The sequence below is a fragment of the Bactrocera dorsalis genome, chromosome 6 (assembly GCF_023373825.1).
Source record: "Bactrocera dorsalis isolate Fly_Bdor chromosome 6, ASM2337382v1, whole genome shotgun sequence".
In the NCBI taxonomy this organism is placed as follows: Eukaryota; Metazoa; Arthropoda; class Insecta; order Diptera; family Tephritidae; genus Bactrocera; species Bactrocera dorsalis.
The window spans coordinates 39,401,448-39,425,365 of record NC_064308.1 but is presented as its reverse complement, the minus strand read 5'-3'; the positions used below and the strand labels follow the sequence as shown (position 1 = coordinate 39,425,365).

The window sequence follows — 23,918 nt, the reverse complement described above, 5'->3', positions numbered from 1 at the left end:
CCCATTCTGCACTTAAATTACCACTGAATATGAATGTAAATGAAAATCCCACCTGTAATGTTTCCAAAAATTGGGGAATGGACAAAGTCTGCAACAATGCAAATTAAAAGTGTGGAATGGATGTACAATGGCCCATAAGAAATCAGTGGAAGCGTTATACAGGACATTGCAAGACTTGCGTAGTAATGATCAACAGATATTTGGTGGCGCTTTGATTCTGTTGGCTGGTGATTTTCGTCAGACATTGCCTGTGATTCCCCGTTCAACACCAGCAGATGAATTAAAAGCATGTTTAAAGTCATCTTATTTATGGGAACATGTAAAAATACTCAATTTGACTACAAATGTGCGAGTACAAATTCAAAACGATCCATCGGCCGACACATTTTCAAGGCAACTGTTGGCAATAGGCAATGGTCAACTTGCTGTTGATCGTGAAACTGGCTTAATCACTTTACCAGATAACTTTTGTAATATTGCACCAACAAAAGAAGAATTGCTGTCAAGTGTTTTTCCAAATATTGCAGAAAATTATCGCAATCATAATTGGTTGGCTGAAAAAGCTATACTGGCCGCTAAAAATAAAGACGTTGGTCAAATGAATGCAGACATTTTAACCCATGTTCCTGGCGTGGTTGTAACATATCAATCAGTTGGCACGGTTACGAATCAAGACGATGCTGTTAATTATCCGACAGAATTTTTGAATTCATTGGATTTACCCGGATTTCCACCTCATCGTTTACAATTGAAAGTGGGTGCTTCCATTATTATGCTTCGAAATATAAATCAACCACGATTATGCAATGGGACAAGATTAGCGGTTAAAAAGGTCATGAACAATTTTATCGAAGCAACAATTTTAAAGGGGAAGTTTAAAGGTGAAGATGTATTGATTCCACGCATTCCAATGATTCCATCAGATTTACCTTTTGAATTCAAAAGACTACAGTTTCCAGTACGTCTTGCATTTGCTATTACAATAAATAAAGCACAAGGGCAATCGTTGGAATTCTGTGGAATTGATTTAGAATATCCTTGCTTTTCACACGGCCAGTTATATGTTTCGTGCTCACGTGTTGGCAAGCCTTCAGTTCTCTTTATCTACATACACAACAACTCATGGCAAAACCAAAAATGTTTCTACGAAAGAGCTCTAAGATAGTTTAAGTGATACATACTCTAAAATTGTAAGAAACTAGAATTAAAAGTTGAATAATAGGGAACAAAACCAACTTTATTAAAAACAAGTGTGTTTCTTTTCTTATTTTGTTTTGCCGTGCGAAGCAGGCACCGGGCCCGCTAGTATTGTACATAAATAACCCACACAATTGTATTTATTAACATAAAGGGTGATTTTTTAAGAGCTTGATAACTTTTTTTTTAAAAAAAACGCATAAAATTTGCAAAATCTCATCGGTTCTTTATTTGAAACGTTAGATTGGTTCATGACATTTACTTTTTGAAGATAATTTCATTTAAATGTTGACCGCGGCTGCGTCTTAGGTGGTCCATTCGGAAAGTCCAATTTTGGGCAACTTTTTCGAGCATTTCGGCCGGAATAGCCCGAATTTCTTCGGAAATGTTGTCTTCCAAAGCTGGAATAGTTGCTGGCTTATTTCTGTAGACTTTAGACTTGACGTAGCCCCACAAAAAATAGTCTAAAGGCGTTAAATCGCATGATCTTGGTGGCCAACTTACGGGTCCATTTCTTGAGATGAATTGTTGTCCGAAGTTTTCCCTCAAAATGGCCATAGAATCGCGAGCTGTGTGGCATGTAGCGCCATCTTGTTGAAACCACATGTCAACCAAGTTCAGTTCTTCCATTTTTGGCAACAAAAAGTTTGTTAGCATCGAACGATAGCGATCGCCATTCACCGTAACGTTGCGTCCAACAGCATCTTTGAAAAAATACGGTCCAATGATTCCACCAGCGTACAAACCACACCAAACAGTGCATTTTTCGGGATGCATGGGCAGTTCTTGAACGGCTTCTGGTTGCTCTTCACCCCAAATGCGGCAATTTTGCTTATTTACGTAGCCATTCAACCAGAAATGAGCCTCATCGCTGAACAAAATTTGTCGATAAAAAACATTTCGAACCGAACACTGATTTTGGTAATAAAATTCAATGATTTGCAAGCGTTGCTCGTTAGTAAGTCTATTCATGATGAAATGTCAAAGCATACTGAGCATCTTTCTCTTTGACACCATGTCTGAAATCCCACGTGATCTGTCAAATACTAATGCATGAAAATCCTAACCTCAAAAAAATCACCCGTTACATGTACATATATTACACACTCTAAAATATATATATACATCTGAATTGTTACCCGAAATCTAATAGTTTTTATTTTATTTGGCACAGCGGCAAACACACGTCGATCACCCCGACACTAACTGTCAAATCTATTGCTATTGCCATTGCCAAATCTGTATGTGGGCATTTGTTATCATAACATAATCATTTGCGCAAAGGCGCAGGGTAGGTAGATTCGAGCTGATGTAGCGCATGCTTTGAGCTCTTGAAAAATCAATTCCCACGACAGCCGATTCTACGCACCGGAATTGACTCGGATTTTATCCGACCAAGGGCTGTTCTTTCGGCGATCTAACCCCGTTTGGATCGGTGAGTGTTAATCTGTGTGTGTCGTCCTTAGAGCAACGCCTTGCAGCAGGGTTGCTCCGTATCCTCCTGACTCGTGCTGGCATTGAGTCCAACCCGGGCCCGGAGGAATTTTTCTGCTGCGTCTGCGCTAAAAGGCTCCATCCAAACTCCACCTCGGTCAGGTGCAATACATGCAATGGATGGAGCCATCTTAAGACCTGCTCAGGCCTTAAGACCCACAGGGAGTGGACCACGCGTTACGTGGCCCCGTGTTGTCTGCGCAATAATGCGATACAAGCCTCTACGGCTGTGCAACCTGCACAATGTTCGCGCGCCGCGCCGCCACTCAATCAGAGTGGCCAACAAAGGACCCCCACGGTCAGGAGCTCAAACAGGCAACACAGCTCCCACTCTGACTTGTCCCCCCCCCAACCTTCATCCCGCTCCAATCCTCGTGCGAGAACCAATCAGCAACTCTTGGTTCCTCGCACAGTCTGTTCCGTGTGTCAGACCGTCATACGTCGGAACCACGCATCAGTTAAGTGCAATTCCTGCACTGGCTGGTGCCACTTCCCGACGTGTTCCGGCCTGCGCACCACACGTGAGTGGAGTGTCACCTACGTTGCCCCATGCTGCAGGAGTCTGCCCCCGCATCTCACAACAGTGGCGTCGCCAACCAACACCCCAGTGCGACAACCGCCCCCGCGGGTTCTGCAGCTGCAACAACCACCACCAACACGTCACTCCCTCACCCCCAGGATCATTCACGGATACCCGCGACAAACGAAACTACTTCAATTCAACTGCAACGGACTCCAGAGCAAGATCGAGGAGATAGTTGCACTCATGAATCGGGAACGTATATCGATAGCTGCGGTCCAAGAAACCAAGCTCAACAGCCGCTCAGACCTTCTGAGTTGTGCAGGTTTCAGCGTCATTCGTAAAGATCGCGAGCGAGATAATGGTGGTGGCCTAGCCTTCATATTGCACAACACCGTGCAGTATCGTCAAATCGATGAAGACATCGACCCCAGGGATACTACCCTAGAATGTCAGGGCATAGCTATCCGGTCAGGCGATGTCGAGCTCGAAATATTTAATATATACATTCCCCCAGTTACATGTTGCCCTACAGGATATCACCCGAATATAGGCGCGCTACTTCGTGGTGAAAACCGTTTGGTACTAGGCGACTTTAACGCGCACCACGATCTTTGGCATTCCTGCCTGTCAAACGATCGTAGGGGAATGGAGCTGGCGGAACAGATGGACGATTCGACATTCTGCACAATGAATGACGAAGCCCCCACCAGAGTTATGGGCACCTGTAATAGCTCGCCGGATATTACCATTGCTAGCGGTGGCCTGATAAACAGCATAACCTGGCGACCTATGCTAACTCTTGCATCAGACCATCTGCCCATAATTATCTCGATCGAGAAGCCTCCCGATTTCGTTTCTGTGGAATACCGTACCTTCATTAACTTCAAAAAAGCTAATTGGGTCGGCTTCACAGAATTCACTGAGAGCACCTTCAACGCTCTACCCATTCCTACGGACGTATGCGTTGGCGAACGTCAATTCCGCAAGGTGATCGCAGCAGCTACTGCTCGCTTCATCCCGGCTGGAAGAATAGCGGAAATCCGCCCCAATTTCCCAGCCGAAGCAGCTGTCTTAGCTAATGAGCGCGACACCTTACGCCATGCCGATCCCGGGGATCCCCGAATAAGGGATCTCAATTTGGAGATTCGGCGAATGGTGAATCAACATAAGCGGACGAAATGGATAGAGCACCTGAAGTCCTGCAACCTTTCCACCGGTGTGAGTAAGCTTTGGGCTACTGTCAAAGCTTTGTCTAATCCGAAGAGACACGACGACCGAGTTGAAGTTCAATTCAATGGTCATGCCTCTTCGGACCCGAAGAAGTGCGCGAGCTATTTTAGCCGGCAGTTTACACTGCACCCTTCGGTAGACAAGGCCAAGAGATGTGTTAACCGACGGCTGCGCAAAATGCCAAACAACTGCGCGCCACTTACTTTCACCGATTAGGAGGTTCAGGGTGTCATCAACAAGGCAAAATCCTCCAGATCCATCGGCCCAGACGGAATCAACATGCTAATGTTAAAGCATCTAGGCTCGACGGGAGTAAAATATCTCACCAAGGTCCTCAACCTGTCGCTCACCACTCTTCAAATACCCGATGTGTGGAAAGTCGGAAGAGTGGTCCCACTACTGAAACCTGGGAAACCCGCCAACAAAGGGGAATCTTATCGACCGATAACTCTCCTCTCCCCAGTAGTGAAGACACTAGAGGCCTTGTTACTCCCGACCTTCACTCACCACCTGAGCCTAGCCAGCCACCAGCATGGTTTCCGCAAAGTCCACAGCACCACCACAGCACTTAGCGTCATAAACGCCCAGATAGTTCGTGGCCTCAACCAGAAACCACCCTGCGAAAGAACGATCCTCGTAGCGTTGGACCTGTCAAAAGCTTTTGACACGGTCAACCACACAACGCTACTGAAGCACATTGAAAAAACCACTCTCCTTCCAGGGCTCAAGAGGTGGACCATGAACTATCTGAACGGTCGTCAGTCATCCGTACTATTTCGAGGTGAAACATCCAAACTTAGAAGAATTAAACAGGGGGTTCCGCAGGGTGGTGTCCTCTCCCTGCTACTGTTTAATTTCTATATCTTGAAACTCCCACAACCACCAGAGGGGGTTTCCATAACCTCGTACGCTGATGACTGCACGATATTGACGTCGGGCAATGGAATCGATGGCATGTGTTCGAAAGTGAACAGCTACCTCTCCGACCTTTCTCGTTTCCTCACTGCACGGAATCTCCAACTTTCCCCGCCAAATCACCAGCGACCATATTCACAAACTGGACGAAGGAGTATAGACTTGAGCTTGATATTGCAGTCGACGGCGTCAAAATTCCGACTGTCAATAACCCTAAAATTTTAGGCGTAACCCTTGATAGTCTATGCTCCTTCTCTCCCCACACGACCGCGATTATCGCCAAAGTACAGAGCCGCAACAAGATCCTCAAGTCGCTAGCCGGTAGCACATGGGGAAAAGACAAAGAAACGTTGTTGGCAACTTACAAGGCATTCGGCCGGCCGGTCCTCAACTACGCAGCACCGAAATGGTCGCCTGGATGCAGTGGCACGCAGATGAGGAAACTACAGACCTGCCAGAACACAGCACTCCGGACTACGACGGGATGTCTCTTGATGTCTCCCATCGAACACCTCCATAGTGAGACGCGCATGCTTCCTGTAAAGGAGCATAATGAACTCCTCTCCAGGCAGTTCCTGCTGGGGTGTTTCCGTAGGAATCACCCTTGCAGCCATCTGCTTGGAGCGGAGCCGCCTCCTAGGAGCATCAAGAGGTCATTCCTCGACTACGTCGACGACATCGTACAGTACGCCGACCGCACTTCGGACGCTACAGACTTCAGACAGGCACTGACCGCCATTCACAGTGGAGCCATTAACACCTTCACCGACTCCCTTCGCGTGAATGGCGTTCTTGGAGTCAAAGCACCACCTATTGCAGATGAAGAGCTCCAGTTGCCGCGAGAAACGCGAGTGACCCTAGCGCAACTTCGTTCTGGGTACTGTAGCAGGTTAAACTCCTACTTATCCAGAATTGACCCCGACATATCCAATATATGTCCTGCGTGCAACGAGTCCCCGCATGACACTGGCCACCTCTTTGCATGCCCCACAAACCCAACCCATCTAACACCTTCCTCCCTTTGGTCCGACCCCGTCGAAACAGCGCGTTTCCTGGGCCTACCGTTAGATGACCTCGACGACAACACAGATAGCCCTTACCATCCTAACGGGGATTAGCATATCCGTTAAAACAACAACAACAGCTCTTGAAAAACTTATTTAATCACATTGCGAAATGCCGTCGGGTAGGTAGCTGACGTAGCGCATGTTTTGAGCTCTTGAACTGTTTAAATCTTTAAGAGGAAAATAAAAAAAGGATTACGATCCTTTTGTTTACAAATGTATTAATGGGAAAAATAAAATAATAACAAAGGATAAAGATCCTTTTTCACAAATGTATTTCTGGGAAAATAAGAATTCATACTTTGGACTACTATATAATAATGTGGCATAAATTTTATATACCAATTAAAATAATAAATTTAAAATGAGAAATTATTATTTATGCTTGTATAAGTTTATTAAATTTAAGACTTCGCTCATTCCATAATTATTCTGTAAATTTAAATATTAATTCTTTTGGAAAATGTTATTTTGAAAATATACTTTATTTTATTTTTATAATATAACACAACACAAATGAAAATGCCGTCGGCATATGTGTAAATGGGATATGTTGCCTCTTCGATATTTTCATAGAAATGAAAACTGCGCTGCCAAACTGCTGAAGTGACAGCTTATTGCTATTTAGTTTACCATATATTGTAAGAAATAAGCAATATGGAGTCTCCACAGGCAATAGGCACGGCAATACAGTTAGTAAGACATAGATTTTATCCTGTCGAGACGGCCCGTTAGCGTCATTTAAGAAGTTCGTACCCGCACGGTATTTACAATACCATTATTTCCAATGACGTAAATCACAACTTACGTATAAAATTTTTATATGAGAATAGTTAACTATTTGTGTTCTGCCTGGTACCAAGAAAACATATCAGTAGAAAAAGAGAAGGTAATACTTTGTAAGCTAAGTGCAGTACATGACTAATAGTTTAAGGCAACAAGAATAAATTACATTTTTTGAAATTCTAGGATTTCGTGGAACTGAATTATCAGATGATGAGCGTGGATTGATTAATGGCATTGAAGTTGTCCAAATTGTTTTTCTTTAAATAGACATAGAAACACAATAACAAGTTTTTTAAAAATGCAGATGGTGTTATTAAAGGCCTAAGCCATATTACATTTTATGATAAATATAAATTCATGTTATGGTCAGCATTTTCATCAAAAGAAACGCCCGAAATATGCTTAGTAACTGAATAAATATATAGCCACTGTTTGCACCTATTAAAAATTCCGCACTAAATCCATTTTATTAACAAAAAAATACAATTGGATGTCGAGTTTAAAATGCATTTAATTTGCAGAGTAAATTGTTTGGTTTTACAATAAAATTTGCAAAAACAAATGTACTGGTGCACTGATCCAAATCAGTGGCAGGTAAGATCAACGGCGATCAAATTGAAGACATGCAGAATCGTAATCCAATCCAAGTATGGATGCTGTACCGAAGGATGCTGTAGCCGGGTGGCAACGAAGTCGAAGTTTTATCAAATCTTAAAATGCAGCGCGCGGGTTAGTTGTCGATAGAACGAATGTTGAAAGCAAATGTGTTGTTCGAAATGTAAAGAGTGTATCTGCTTTTCCCTTGTCCCTCCTTTTTGTTGAGTGGGTTGGTTTTCAGATGTGGTGAGTTGTGTTTTAGTGTCATCAGCTGTGGTGAATTGAGCTGTTTTATTAGGATGCACTCATTTAAGCAGAAATCTACACTGATTTGTTGGAAAACGAACTCCTCCTTGTTGCATGTAATCTGCATGGATAAATTATCCAATGCACCGAGCCATGTTGCGAAGAAGACAATGGCGTTCTTTAACTCTCGGATAGTTGTATTCTTGGAACGGCCTGCCTTAAGTTCAGATTTCTTTCAACCAAAATGTATGCAATGTTTACCAAATGGGACAAAATTCATTTTCGTCCATTCGCTGCATATTGTCTTTCTAAATTTTACATTAACATCTTCTGCTGTTTGGGAAGCTGTTAAATGGGGATTAACCTTCACAAGAGATATAACTTTACGTGTTTCCCGTTTTCAGTTAATTTTCTCGGACGTCCAGTACGACGCTTTGAAGTAATGATGACTCTGCTCTGTTGATAACCGTTGCAATTTCTGGAAGCTTTTACCGTGTTCCCTAAATTTAAAATTATTTCCCGTTCATCAACATTTTTGCACTCATTTCGATTAACGCTGAATACTTGAGAAAAATTGACTTAATATTTGCAGTACTTTTCTTTGATTCTCTAAATATATATTATTGACAACAACGCACATAAAATCAAAACTTCTCAAACGCGAGGACACTACAATAAACTAATGTAATAAGAACTGCGCAGACACTTTTTCTGTATTCTTTCTTCTTCTTTATTGTCGTAAACAGCGCTTACACGGTTATAACCGAGTTAACAACATGGCGTCAGTCGTGTCTTTTTTTCGCTAGGTGGCGCCAATTGGAGATTACAAACGAAGCCAGGTCCTTCTCGACCTGGTCTTTCCAACGGAGTGAAGATCTTCCTCTTCCTCTGCTTCCGCCGGCGGGTACTGCGTCGAATACTTTCACAGTTTCAGCGTGTTTTCATCCATTCGGACAACATGACCTAGCCAGCGTAGCCGCTGTCTTTTAATTCGCTGAACTATGTCAATGCCATCGTATATCTCGTACAGCCCATCGTTCCAACGAATGCGATATTTGCCGTGGCCAACGCCGCAAAGGACCAGAAATCTTTCGTAAAAAATTTCTCTTGAAATTTCGTAACGTCAACTCATCAGTTGTTATCATCGTCCAAGCCTCTGCACCATATAACAAGACGGGAATAATGAGTGACTTGTACAGTTTGTTGTTTTAACGGTTATATAATCCCCATTAGGTAAGGGTCATTTGCATTGTCGTCGAGGTCACCTAACGGGAGGCCCAAGAAACGTGCTGTTTCGACGGGGTCGGACCAAAGGGAGGAGGGTGTTAGATGAGTGGGGTTTGTAGGGCATGCAAAGAGGTGAATTCCCTAGGGCTTAGGGCTGTTTTTTCGGCGATCTAACCCCGTTTGGATCGGTGAATACTAATTTGTTTGTCAGATGTTGTCATTGTCCATGCCGCTGCACTGTATAGCAGGACGTTATCTACACTGACTTGTAGAGCTTTTTGTTTGCCGAGAGAGGGCTTTACTTCACAATTGCCTACTCAGTCCAAAGAAGCATAGAGTTATTCTGCGTTGGGTTTCGAGGCTGAACCTGTTGTTGCTGTTAATGCTGGTTCCAAGGTAGACGAAATTATCTACAACTTCGAAGTTATGACTGTCATCAGGGACGTTGGAGCCTAGTCGCGAGTGCGACGACTGTTTGTTTGATGACAGGAGATTTTCGTCTTGCCTTCGTTCACTGTGAGACTCACTTGCTTTGCTTCCTTATCCACTCTGTAGAAAGCAGAACGAACGGCGCGGCCATTGATAAAAATATCGTCGTCGTACTCCAGCAACTGTACACTCTTATAGAAGATGATGATTTTCTCCAACAGCAGATTGAAGAAGTCACACAATAGGGAGTCGCCTTGTCTGAATCCTCCTTTGCTATCGAACGGCTGAGAGAGGTCCTTCCCGATCCTGACGACGTTTTCGGTATTGTACAACGTCAGTTTACACAGCCGTAGTAGTTTTCGAAGATATCAAATTCAGATATCGCGACATAAAGGTAGCTCCTTTTGGCGCTGTTAAAAGCAACTTTGAAATGGACGAAGAGGTGGTGTGTTACGATTCTCTTTAAACGGGTATTTTCCAAGAATTGGCGCATGGTAAATATCTGGTCGGTTGTTGATTTGCCAGGTCTAAAGCCACACTGATAAGGTACAATCGGTTTGTTGGCTGTGGGCTTTAATCTTTCACACAATACGTTTGATAGTAGAGATCAGCGATATTGCGATTTTTCGATATCTGTGATTTCAGTGACTGCTATTTTTAAATCACTGTGATTTTATATTGCTATTGCGATTGCAACTGAGTCGACGTTAAAACGGAGACCTTTTGTTGTTGTTGTTGTAGCGGCAGATTCTGCAGATTTGACAGTGTTTGGCTGAATAAAAGTCCGGGTCCCTTCCAATTACGTAGACCCGACTGTCGTAGGAACGACGGAACCTTTTGTCGTTATTGGCGGCAAATTCCCTTTTGGTTCCTGTAACTCGAGTCAAGTGTTTCCGCCTTTCTTTTCTCTACATTTTCGCAAATGTTGGGGTTCGGCTACCTGAAACTTAGAGCTTATTGCATAGTTCATTTATATGTTGGTATGATCCGCTTTTAATATAATATTTTCAAAGAAAACCTAATGACGGGAATTCCATAATCCATCAGAATGTTTTGAATACCCTCTAATAATATTTTCAAGACCAAATTAATAACGGGAGTTTCCTAATCTTTGGGAAAATATTAAAAACCCGCTATTTTTTTATTCCATATTTTTTTTGAAATTAATTAATTACAATTCTTGTTTTAATTTAAATAATATTCGGTTAAACGAAATAATTATAAGAGCATCTTTATAAAAGAATGAATAAATATAAAACAGTAAAAGTAACTCCATTTTTATTAAAATTCATATAATTTATTACTAAGTGTTATTAAAAAGTTAATTTAAATATTTATGAATATTGCTAATTTTTTAAACTCATCACAACAATAAGTAAAATTAAAAATTTCGTCTACTACTTCAAACATCTGCCATACTTCACTTCTTTTCCTTGCTAAATTTCCTACTATTATTAAAAATTATAAGAACGTTATACTCAAAACTTCAAACCGCTATGACGAAAAATAGCATATACGCATATATATACACAATACTCTGAAGAAAGCTGCTACTTTTCTGCTATTTGCTATTGTGATCGCATGTACTGCACTATTAAAAAATCACTGTTTCGAACTGCGATCGAAAATCACAGGTTCTAACTGCTATCGCAACCTCTGCTAATGGTAGGCACCTTGTCGCGGTGGAGAGGCTTAGTCGCAAGGCATACTCGGCGCCCCCCAACCGGCGTGGAAGGTGCTGATTAGCACCGCCCAGAAAGGATATCGGGCGCCGCATGAGTGCGGCAACCAAGATCTACCACCTCCTAATCCAGGGTGTCATGCGACCCGTGCCCATTGGATGCTTTGCAGCCAGGAGGAACATTCGACTGTATTCTAACGGAGCCTCCCCAACACCGGGCCGAATTGGGGTGTAACTGTGGCCTTACCGCGCCATGGGGCTCTGTCGTGGCGGACTCCCTAGTTCCCCATTTAACAAGACCCGACAGCTCACCCCGCTGAGCCAAGGGTCGTACAAACAAGATGGATACAAATACAAATACTAAAACAACAATAACAAACCACGGTGAATCGACAACGCAACGAATTAGGACAACGGATACGGAAGACGACAGGGAGAAGGTAAGAGCAGGCGGAGCAGCTGGAGGCAGTGGAGGTCAGGGAACCAAACGGAAGTTTAGCTACCTTGATGCTCTCTCGCCAGAGGAGCGGGCGCTGTTCGAGGAGCATGCCAGGGAGGACGAAGACGACATGCCCTCTAGCAGCGGCGCCCGCCGCTCAACAGACGTCAAGACCGCGGATGCAGCCCAAAGCACCACCAGGACCCACCGAAATAGGCCAAGCCACTCGGACTCGGGTGAGTCGCATCGGGCAGAGGCCGGTGGCACACGCAGGAGGAGAAGGAGGCGCAGGAGGGGAGGGCAGAGATCTCTCCTAACGGCGGACAGACCCGGCGGGTACGATGACCCTCGGAAGAAGGCCATGAGCGGTGCTTGCCTCAAGTGGTATTTGCGGTACCTCCGGGATGGGATGACCCCCGAAGCGGCGGAATCCCTGGCCAAGCGACGGTACGCGGACACCGCGATATCCCCAACAAGGGAACGTGGCAAGGCAGCGTCGGAAAGTGCGCAAGGCAGCCGGTCTATAGACCGTGGCCAGGTTAGTGAATCACTGACCGAAATGCGCGGTGACGGGAAGGCGGTCACCTTTGCAGAGACCGTAAAGAGGAAGAGCGGTCAACTGACACCACAGGCGCCCCCCAGTTCGAAAAGGCCGAGGGACAGCAACAGGAGAGCCGAAGGACAATCATCAGCACCGGCTCCCCCCCGGGTGGAGGAGGGGCGGCGCAGGTATGCGGACGCTGTCAAAGGCATCCGCATGGCTGTACTGCCTCAAGCCTAGCCGGCGGTGTCGTTGGAGTCGGAGCAGCTCACGGTTCTCCAAAACCTCCTCCTAGAAGAGGTAGCCGGCGGAGCTGAATACGCGGCGTCCTTCCTCGGGGTTGAATTTAGAGGTGGCATGCTACAGGTGGACTGCAATGACCAGGCGTCCGCCGACTGGCTGCGGGAATTTACCCCAAAGTTAAGTGGCTGGATCGGTCCAGTCCTCTGTGCAAAAAGGGCGGAGGACCTGCCGGTCATACACAGGATGACGGTGTTCCTCCCCCGCAGCGATGGCAAGCCGTACCAGTTTGCCCTGAACCTAATCAAGAACCCAAACCGGGGCCTTAGCATCGCGGCCTGGCGAGTCGTCAGTAGCCAGCTGGAGGACAAAGGAGAGCTACGAGGATGGAGACTGTACCTGTACATAGATGACGAATCGTACAGGTACATACGTGCAGCGAGCTTCCGCCTGTTTTACAGGTTCAGCATGGTGGTCATGAGGCCGCACAAACCCGTCACCACAGGAAGCAAGGAGGATGGGAAGACTGCCACCCAGCCGAGTGGTAGCGCGTCAACACGGACAGGAACGATGGCAGGCAAGGTGATGGAGAGGATGCAGGTGGACGCCGTGGCAAAACAACCGGGCGTGAGCAGGGTTGAGCAGACCACGAAGGTCGCTACCGCTGACGTCCTGGATGCCCAGGAAACCGAGCTACCCTCCACCCAGGAACTCCTTGAGGGACTAGAGGACCACGGCCAAGTGAACAGCAGTGCGAACGACGGAGGGGATGTGGACATGCCCCCTCTCGAGTCACTACCGTAATGGCCGTCGACGTGGAAGTTGCCCAAGTGAACCTGCATCGCGCGGCGGGGGCCTCAGCAGTGATTACGAGCAGGTTCACAGTGGATAAGTTGGGCGTTTTGTTGATCCATGAACCTTGGATCTACAAAGGAGAGGTCAAAGGCCTCAAGACGGAACAAAACAAGGTAATCTGGGACATCTCCAGCGAGAGACCTAGATAGTGCATAGTGGTCAGGAATAATGTCAATTTCTTCTGCATTTCAGAGTTCCTGACGCAGGATTTGGTGGCGGCACAGGCCAGAGACTGGGAGGGCAAAAGCTTCGTCCAGGCATCAGCCTACTTTCTAGGGAGACAGCAGCGGCACCCCCTGAGTGAGTGATTAGGCTCGTGGAGTACTGCAAGAGGCACAGGCTGCCCCTCATCATCGGATGTGATGCGAATGCTCACCACATGGAATGTGGGAGCACGGATTGCAACGCAAGGGGTGAGTCTCTACTAGAGTATGTATTAGGTAGTAATTTAGCAATTGAAAATGTGGGTTGTGAACCCACTTTTATAACTATAAGTAGGAGGGAGGTGCTGGACATCACCTTCAGCAGCGAGCATGCTAACGGATGGGTCTCAGGGTGGAGGGTTTCAACGGAGCCCTCCCTGTCAGACCACAGAATAATAAGGTTCGCACTGAAGGTGGAGGTCAGGCAACTTCCCCCGAGACGCAACCCTCGAAGAACAAACTGGGGTGTTTTCAGGGAAAAACTAAAGGACGGGTTACAAAGGCAGAGTCAGATCGATGATAGCGTTACGGGCCTGGGGATAGAGAGCAGGGTGTTGGCACTAAATGTGTCAATCACTAAAGCCTACAATGATAGCTGCCCCCAAATAGCGCCCACAGATAGACGCAACTGTCCCTGGTGGACAAGAAAGCTCGCAGACCTCAGGAAGAAGGTACGCAGCCTATTTAACAAGGCGAAGCGTACATGGGTCTGGGAGGAGTACAGGTGCTACCTAACTCTATACAATAAGGAGATTAGGTCAGCAAAACAAAACAGTTTTAGGAGCTTCTGCGAAAAAGTCTCCTCCACACCAGAAGCGGCGCGGCTGCACAAAGCTCTGGCCAGTGGGAAAACCAGCACGGAACTGGCTATCAAAAGGAGTGACGGGACGTTTACGACCAGCGCGGAGGAAAGGGCGTCAGAGCTTCTGCGTGCTCACTTTCCGGAGACCATCCCGGTGGACCAAAGTCTACCTGTGAGTGAACACACGCCAACCCGCTTGGATTGGGTAACCGCTAAACAACTAGTTACTGCGGACTCGATCAAGTGGGCTATGGCCTCGTTCGAAAAATTCAAGTCTCCGGGGGTGGATGGCATCTTCCCGGCGTTTTTGCAACAGGGCGAGCAGCTGTTGCTACCTCACCTTGTTCGGCTGCTAAGGGAGAGCCTTGCACTGGCGTACATCCCGGACCCATGGAGGACGGCAGAGGTGATCTTCACACCAAAAGCAGGAAGGAGGGACTACTTTTTGGCCAAATCCCACAGGCCGATCAGTCTAACCTCCTTCCTGCTGAAGACGATGGAAAAGATCATTGACAACAATATAAGGTCGACGGCGCTGAAAACTGCACCCCTGCATGCTGCTCAGCATGCATACATTGCGGGAAGATCAACCAGTACGGCTCTGTACCAGTTGACCTCGGAGATCGAGAGCTCACTGGAGGAAGGGAAGGTGATGATATGTGCCTTTCTAGATATCGAAGGTGCCTTCGACAACACATCTCACAGGAGTGTAGCCAGGGCACTGGAGAGAAGGAAGGTGGCTGCACCGGTGCGCAGATGGATTGATGCTGTGCTGCGCACCAGAGTAGCCGAGACCAAAGTAGGCGATACAACAATTCGTCTTGGTGTGACAAGAGGATGTCCACAGGGAGGTGTGCTATCACCACTGCTGTGGAGCAGCGTCGTGGATGGGCTGCTAAAATTGCTAACTGACAATGGGATCCGCTGCCAAGGGTATGCGGACGACATTGTGATATTAGCAAGAGGTAAATTTAAGGATACTTTCTGTGACCTCGTATAACGTGGTTTAAATCTGGCAAAGGGGTGGTGCAGGGGAGTTGGATTAAACATCAACCCCTCGAAGACAACCATAGTCCCATTTACAAGGGACAGGTCCCTACTCGGCCTGAGGAACCTCACACTTGGGGGCAGAGAGATTGAAATGACTAACAAGGTTAAATACCTAGGTCTCACCCTGGATTCTACCTTGCGATGGAAGCAGCACGTGAACCAAACGGTAGCTAAGGCAACAAAAGGCAAAGGCAAGATAATATCGTCCCAGAGGATGGAGAGAATAAGTGGCGATATTCCTATTGCCCTCCTCCCGAGGGACGGCATCAGCAAAACGACCAATTTAACAAGGAAATTTAAGGTTACCCTCGGTAGAAAGAGTGAGTGGAACGACCACACTCTTGAGTAAATGCTAAGGGATAGCACATTGAGGTGGTACACCGATGGCTCGAAGACATCGGAAGGAATAGGTGCGGGCATCGCGGGTCCGCGTACCAAGCTCTCCATTCCGATGGGAAACTTTCCGAGCATTTTCCAAGCCGAAGTTCTGGCCATAAGTCGGTGTATTGAGATAAACCTCCACCGCAACTATCGCAACGAGCGAATAGCTATACTCAGCAATAGTCAAGCGGCACTATAAGCGATCTCCTCTTACGAGATTAAATCGCTACTAGTGCAAGAGTGTAGAAGAAGGCTTGACAACCTAGCCGAAAAGAACCAGGTACACCTGATCTGGGTGCCTGGTCACAGGGGAATAGCCGGCAATGAACTGGCTGACCTGCTTGCCCGCTCCGCAGCCTCCACTGCTATGGTGGGGCCCGAACCATTCACTGGAGTGGGTCCTCATACGGTGAAGGAACTGCTCCGCAAAGAGGAAAGAGCGTGCAGGGAGACACATTGGCAGCGAGCGCACGGGATGCGTCATGCCAAACTGTTAGTTGGGGGATATAACCAAAAGAGGTTCGAGACCATAATTAACCTTCCACGAAATAAACTCAGGCTCCTGGTCGCATTCTACACCGGCCACTGTAAGCTAAAAAGGCATTTATCGAACATGGGCCTTTCATTTTGCGCTAACTGTCGGTTCTGCGACAGTGAGCCTGAAACCCCGGAGCACCTGCTATTCGACTGTAACGCAGTCTGCAGGCGCAGGTCGAAGGCCCTCGGATCCATGTTTCCGGATAGGGATCACACTTTCTCGCTAGCACCCAGTAGGATATTGGACTTTATCAATATGCTGGGGCTAAGCGAGTCTCTGTGAGTTAGGAGAGGGCACAATAGACCCATGGTCGCAGTGAATGCCTCAATTAATAATCTATCTATCTATCTGCTATCGCAATCGCAGTTCATAGAAGCGAACTGCTATTTATAAAATGTGATCACAGTTGCGATTTGCGATTTTTCAATCACAGTGAAAAAATTACCGGTAGTGAAATATCGCTCATCACTATTTGATAGAACCTTATATGCGATATTAAGGAGACTTATCCTACGGTAGTTGGCGCAGATTGTGGGGTGGTCTCCCTTTTTGTGGATTAGGCAGAGAACACTTAAATTCCAATCGTTGAGCATGCTTTCGTCCGATCATATTTTACAGAGAAGCTGATGCAAGCTCCTTATTAGTTCTTCGCAGCCGTGTTTGAATGGCTCGGCAGGCAATCTATCGGCCCTCGCCGCTTTGGTGTTCTTAAGACGGGTAATTGCAACTCGAACTTCTTCATGCATGCTCTGGGTATCGGTTACTAGATCACATAATTCGGTTCTATAAGTGTATGCTTCGGTCTTGAAACCTTTTGTTGATCGTCGAATTTTTTCGTAGTTTTTGAGCATTATCCCTGTCGGCCAGCTTTTCAAACTTCATTCTCACGCAATTCCGTCTCTCTCTATTTGTCTGCAAATGCATCTTGCTTCCCTCTTCAACTCCCGGTATCTGTCCTATCCCGCACGGGTTGTTGACAATAAATTTGCTAGTCGACGTCATCTAGCGGGAGGCCCTGGAGACGTGCTGTTTCGACGGGGTCGGACCAAATGGAAAGGGGTGTTAGATGAGTAGGGTTGGCAGGGCATGCAAAGAGGTGGCCAGTGTCATGCGGGACTCATTGCACGCAGGACAGATAGTGGATATGTCGGGGTTTATTCTGAACAAGTAGAAGTTTAACCGGCTACAGTATCCAGAACGAAGCTGCGCTAGGGTCACTACGCGTTCTCGTGGCAACTCGAGCTCTTCGTCTGGGATGGGTGGTGATTTGACCCCAAGAACGACATTCACTGGAAGGGAGTCGGTGAAGATGTTGATGGCGTAAATGGCGGTCAGTACCTGTTTGAAGTGAGTTGCGTCCGAAGTCCGGTCGGCGTACTGTTCGATATCGACGACGTAGTTATGGAAAGACCTCTTGATGTTCCCAGGAGGCAGTTCCGCTCCAAGCAGGTGACTGCAAGGGCGATTTCAACGAAAACATCCTAGCAGGAACTGCTTGGAGAGGAGTTCATTATGCTCCTTAACTGGGAGCATAAGCGTCTCACTATGTGTATGTTCGATGGGAGACATCAAGAGGTCGGAGAGATAGCCGTTCACTTTAGAACACATACCATCGATTCTATTGCCCGACGTCAATATCATGTTATCATCAGCGTACGAGGTTATTTTCCGTAACCTCCCTCTGGCGGCTGTAGGAGTTTCGAGACGTAGAAGTTAAACAGTAGCAGGGAGATGTTTCTCAGTTTAGATGTTTCACATCGAAATAGTACTGATGATTGTCGACCGCTCAGGTAGTTCATGGTCCACTTGGACATCGTATTTGAAGAGATTTGTAGACGGATATGCTGTGGTTGTCAAACCGTTATCGGACTTCCTCAAGAAGGAAGCAAAGTTCGAATTGCGCGACGAGCAGTTGGAGGCATTCCAGAAATTGAAGTCAGCATTGATCAACCCGTTCTTATAATGTGTAATCCGAAAGCAGTGGCCGAGGTACATACAGACGCTTGAATGCTCGGGTATGGAGCAATATTACTTCAAAAGAATCCTGACGATTAAGACTTCCATCCAGTTCAATACATGAACCGGAAGACAAAACCATGCGAAGAAATATACCACTCATACGAACTGGAGGTACTCGCCATCATAGATGCCCTTAAGAACGGAATGTATTTGTTGGGGATAAGTTTTAAAACAATAACTGATTGTAATGCGGAAACGAGATATACCGTTAAGACTATCTCGTTGAGCAATGTATCTTTAAGATTTTTGCTAAGAGATAGAAAATCAAAACGGTTCAAAGATGTGACACGTAGACGCTTTGGGTAGAGTATCTTGTCTTATAGAGGGGTGTTGTGGAATCTGATAGTTGTTGGAATCAGAATTGATTTCAGATATTATTAGTTTGATATTCGAAACAGAATTTATTCCGGTTTTGGGTGCCATCAAATCCAATTTTATCGATTTTGCTATCAAAAACAAAGCAAGAAGATTGTGCGACTATTGTTTAATTTATTTTATTTGTTTTAATAATTCACCCACTGTCGCACTAAGTACCTCTGATTAACAAAAATGCACATGAGAATAAAGTTAAGAGCTATTTAATTTTGAATCGAAATTATTCGCGGTTCACAAGGAATAAGTCCACTCGTATGTTCATAGTATATAAAATCGATGACAAGATCAACGGCGATCAGACGGTGATCCAATTTAAGTCCCCATGCGGTAGCGAAGCGGACCAGGTGATGATGACGGGGCGCCGTGTGTCAGCAAAAGTGTGTATGGCGAAAGTTGATGGTCGAATTGTGTTGTGCGATGATTGTGTGACGAGTTGAGCTGTCGAATTGTTTAGGACGAATTGTGGCTGCCTTCCCGTTGCCCATCCTTTTTGTTGACAGGGTTGGTGTACAAATGTGTTTAGTTGTGTTGTAATCATCAGCTGTGTTGAGTTGCACAGGCGCATTAGGATGCGACAGTTTTGCCGGGTAGAGGGGTGGATGCTTAACTCATTTAAACACAGATTTCAAATGTAAGTTAAGAAATCAAGTTAATTTATTAATTCAAATTAATTTATCTTCATTTTTATAGGGGGAAACATAAGTAAAAACACGAAGGAAGGATGGATGGAGTCATGTGTAGAAGTTCACGCAAGTGAGCAAAGTTCTCTGATCGCCATTCTCTTGGGAGTGGCCAGAAACGATTCTTTTACATATGACTCAAGCAGCTTACGACTTCCGGTCCTTGACCAAGTATCCTCAGGGTAGCCTAAGAACATCTGTTTGAAGGCGAGCTAAAGTGAGAAGACGAAACATCCCCTCCGAAGGGTTGTGCGCTGGGTTTGGGACCCGCCACGTAAAAAAACACCCCCAATGAAATGAAACAACAAGCCTCGGATGAGTGACCCCCCTTTTGATGACGACCATTGCAAACGAATTAAGGACTATGATTTGAGGGCATGCACCTGGAATGTCCGGTCCCTTAATTGGGAAGGTGCCGCTGCCCAGCTGGTTGATGTCCTCGTGAAAATAAAGCCTGACATCACCACCGTCCAAGAAATGCGATGGACGGGACAAGGACAGAGACGAGTAGGTCCTTGTGACATTTACTACAGTGGCCATATAAAGGAGCGCAAGTTTGGTGTTGGATTCGTGGTGGGAGAGAGACTCCGTCGCCGAGTACTATCATTCAGTGCGGTGAATGAACGTCTATCCACAATCCGCATCAAAGCGAGGTTCTTCAACATATCGCTGATTTGCGCCCACGCCCAGACGGAAGAGGAGGACGATGTGACCAAAGATGCCTTTTATGAGTGCTTGGAGCGCACTTATGAGAGATGCCCCCGCCACGATGTCAAAATTGTGCTTGGCGACTTTAACGCCAGGGTGGACAAAGAAGATATCTTTGGCACTACGGTCGGTAAATTCAGCCTTCCACGAGGAAACATCCCCAAATGGGTTGAGGCTGATCGACTTCGCCGGGGCCCGAAATATGGTCATCTGTAGTACTAGATTCCAGTATAAGAAGATACATCAAGCTACCTGGCTGTCTCCGGATCGAAAAACCACCAACCAGATCGATCATGTTGTGATAGACGGAAGACACGTCTCCAGTTTTAGATGTGCGTGCGCTCCGAGGTCCTAACATCGACTCGGACCACTATATTGTTGCAGCCAAAATTCGCACCCGCCTCCGTACAGCAAAAAACGCACGCCAACAAACACGAGGAAAGTTCGACGTCGAGAAGCTGCAATCACAACAGACAGCCGAACGATTTTCTACTCGGCTTGCACTCCTGCTCTCTGAGAGCACTCGTCAACAACTCGGTATAAGGGAACTGTGGAAAGGCATTTTAAACTCCTTACGTACAGCTGCAACCGAAACCATTGGTTTTCGGAAAGTGGAAAAGAACAGCTAGTACGACGAGGAGTGCCGTATCGCAGCGGAAGGTAAACAGGCTCAACAGGCAACACCTCGGAACGTTACGATCGACCATAACACGTGCGGGATGGGATAGATACCGAGAGGGAAGCGTGACGCATTTGCAGACAGAAAAAGAAAGAGGCCGAAATGTGTGAGTACGAAGAGCTTGATAAGCTGGCCGACAGGGGTAATGCTCCAAAATTCTACGAAAAAATGCGGCGGCTTACAGAAGGTTTCAAGACGGGAGCATACTCTTGTACAACCCCCAAAGGTGATCTAGTCACCGATGCCCAGAGCCTACTTAAATTATGGAGGGAACACTTCTCCAGTCTGCTGAATGGCAGTGAACACACAACACCAGGAGAAGACGAACCCGATATCCCAATCGATGACGATGGAGCAGAAATCTCATTGCCCGACAAGGAAGAAATTCGAACAGCAATTACCCGCCTAAAGAACAAAGTGGCGGGGGCCGATGAATTGCCAGCCGATCTGTTTAAACACGACGGCGAAGAACTGATAAGGAGCATGCATCAGCTTCTTTGTAAGATATGGTCGGACGAAAGCATGTCCAACGATTGGAATAGAAGTGTGCTATGCCCAATCCATAAAAAAGGAGAACACACAATCTACACCAACTACCGTGGGATAAGCCTCCTCAACATCGCATAAAAGGTTCTATCGAGCGTATTGTGTGAAAGATTAAAGCCCACCGTCAACAAACTGATTGGACCTTATCAGTGTGGCATTAGACTTGGCAAATCAACAACCGACTAGATATTCACCATGCGCCAAGTCTTGGAAAAACCCGTGAAAGGAGAACCGACACACACCACCTCTTCGTCGATTTCAAACCTGGCGTATGCCGATGGTAATGATATAGACGAATTGAGTCGATTTTGCAAGTTTTCGAGAGAAAAGTTCTGCGAAAGATTTATGGTCCTTTGCGTGTTGGCCACGGCGAATATCGCATTCGATGGAACGATGAGCTATACGAGATATGCGATGACATTGACATAGTTCAGCGAATTAAAAGACAGCGGCAATTTCCACGACAGCCGGTTCTACGCATAGGAAGGCCTGTTTTTTTGGCAATCTAAAAAAAAAACAGCGTATTCGACGCAGTACCCGCCGGTGGAAGCAGAGCAAGAGGAAGACCTCCACTCCTTTGGAAGGACCAAGTGGAGAAGAACCTGGTTTCGCTTGGAATATCCAATTGACGCCACGTAGCGAAAAGAAGAAACGACTTGCGCGCTGTTGTTAACTCGGCTATAACAGCAATTGATTTAAAGGAATGTTTTCGAAGATATTACAGATTTAAAAATTTGCGGGACGTAGCTTTTGCGGCGATACCCGTCGGCCGGGACGGCTGGAGCGTGCCTATAAATAGCCGAGTCGAAGGCCGCGGTTCTCCCTGTAGCACTTTGAATTAGGCAGCGATCGGACGCGTTTATTATCGGAGGTCTCTAGCGAGGACTATTTAAACGGAAACGATGAAGTGTATGCCTACTATAATTGACCCACCCTCAAAAATAATACAATTGTTAAATATTTGAAATAGTAGAAGGGAACTGCAACCAAATAGACAGTGCAATGGATTATAACTAGCTCAGTAATCAGTCGATGAATATTATACCACGTGCATCCCAAAAAATGCGGTTTTATTACGATTAAAGAGCTCTCAAACACTATTCAGTGTCAGCAACTCGTTTTTTTGGTAAATTATAAACTTGCGAGGCACCCACTTTGCACAGAACTGTTCACTGCCTTCATTGGCCTCGGTGCTCATTACGACTCTTTCCAACATAGCAAATCTCTTTTCAACGGTTGATTTCCCTGGTGCAGAGCACAAATTCAACAATATTTTCCCTAAAAATGCAATGCTTTATTAACACACGAAATGCTTTTATGATCCATTTTTTTTTTTGTAAACTAACACAAGTTGCTTCACAAAAATGCTGTATCTCATTAACTAATAGTTATAATCTAACTAATAGAAATTATATAGATGGGAGTTGTAGTATTATTTATGGGTCAACCACAGTAAAACGTAAACGGAAATTAAATACAATACATTTAAAGGAATGTTTTCGTTACAACCTACTCGTTGTAGAAATGACGGCGAAGCGGGTCACCTAAGCATCTTATCAAAACTTGGAAAGAACAGGGCAAAATAAGCTCAGAAACACTTGGGCTAGTGGGGAGAATCTACGTATGGCACTTTTTTCTAAGGACGATATTGGGAGTAAAATATGTTTAAAAAAAATGTTCAAAAATTCACTGGAAGTAAGGCGACTGAGAGAATTCCATTCGCACACACATCTGCAATGGTATACAGATGTCTCGGAAACGGCAGATGGAATTGGGACTGCCCTATCACGCAGTCCATCGTAGCGAAGCTACAAATACGAATGTATGCTACGAATACGCATAATTTGCTATCAGTGCTATCAGACTTAATTTTGAATTTTGACATTTCGAAATCAGCTATGTAGAAGAAAAAATTTAAATTTTGATTAATAAAACTGAAATCGTTTATATTCAAATTGATTTTACGAACAAAATATGGATATGCTAACGTTTTTATTTATGTTGCTTGAGGAAGACATGAGAGAAGTCGGCTTGATCTAAAAATTCATCGAAAATCACTGAGAGACAAGAGTAACCCTTTCGATGTGGACGAAACAATGTACAGTTCAAGAATCCTCAAAAATTCATTGTTAAATTTTATTAAAAATATTTTTCTAAAATAGGTTTATTAAAAGCTATCGCATGCTCTCGATGTTCTATCTTTACTTCATCGATTGTCTTCGGTTTTACGGTTTTTAGCTGAAGGAGGCTATCAGCATGGAGTGGGTAAAGACTTCGATATTCCAATGGCTGTCAACATTTTGTTGCATCTTAAAAGTATTGGGATTGCTCCAGTCCCATTTGTGCCCTCAGTGGATAAACCTCGAGTTAAGTAACGTTGAAAAAAGTGAAGCGAAAAAGGATTTTTTCAGAAATACGCATTTCCAGGCGCGATTTTGTGTGTAGGTGGGACACATATTAAACTCGTTACTCC

General features: G+C 45.5%; 1 protein-coding gene and 1 long non-coding RNA gene across 6 annotated transcripts in view; one reads left to right on the top strand and one right to left on the bottom strand.

The window, feature by feature from the left end:
• LOC105223446 (calcium/calmodulin-dependent protein kinase type 1) overlaps positions 1 to 23,918 on the bottom strand; it is a 512,064-nt gene that overhangs the window by 460,039 nt on the left and 28,107 nt on the right. The gene's annotated exons all lie outside the window — the stretch shown is intronic.
• On the top strand, positions 7,091 to 7,660 carry LOC125779566 (uncharacterized). The gene is made up of 2 exons (XR_007423328.1): positions 7,091 to 7,312; positions 7,393 to 7,660. It is a non-coding gene; the product is annotated as an uncharacterized LOC125779566 (long non-coding RNA).